Raw genomic sequence first — 202 nt, 5'->3', positions numbered from 1 at the left:
ACTCAGGTGTGATCAACCACAGTTATGTTTTAACAGGAGCTGGGGGGCAAACACTTTTTCACACAGGGCCATGTAGCTTTGGATTTTCTTCTTCCTCATTAATAAAACCCTTCATTTAAAAACTGCATTTTATGTTTACTTGTGTTATCTTTGACTAATGTTTAAATTTGTTTGATGATCTGAAACATTTAAGTGTGGAAAA

This window comes from Epinephelus moara, chromosome 10 (assembly GCF_006386435.1).
Source record: "Epinephelus moara isolate mb chromosome 10, YSFRI_EMoa_1.0, whole genome shotgun sequence".
NCBI lineage: Eukaryota > Metazoa > Chordata > Actinopteri > Perciformes > Serranidae > Epinephelus > Epinephelus moara.
This window is presented reverse-complemented; position numbering follows the sequence as displayed.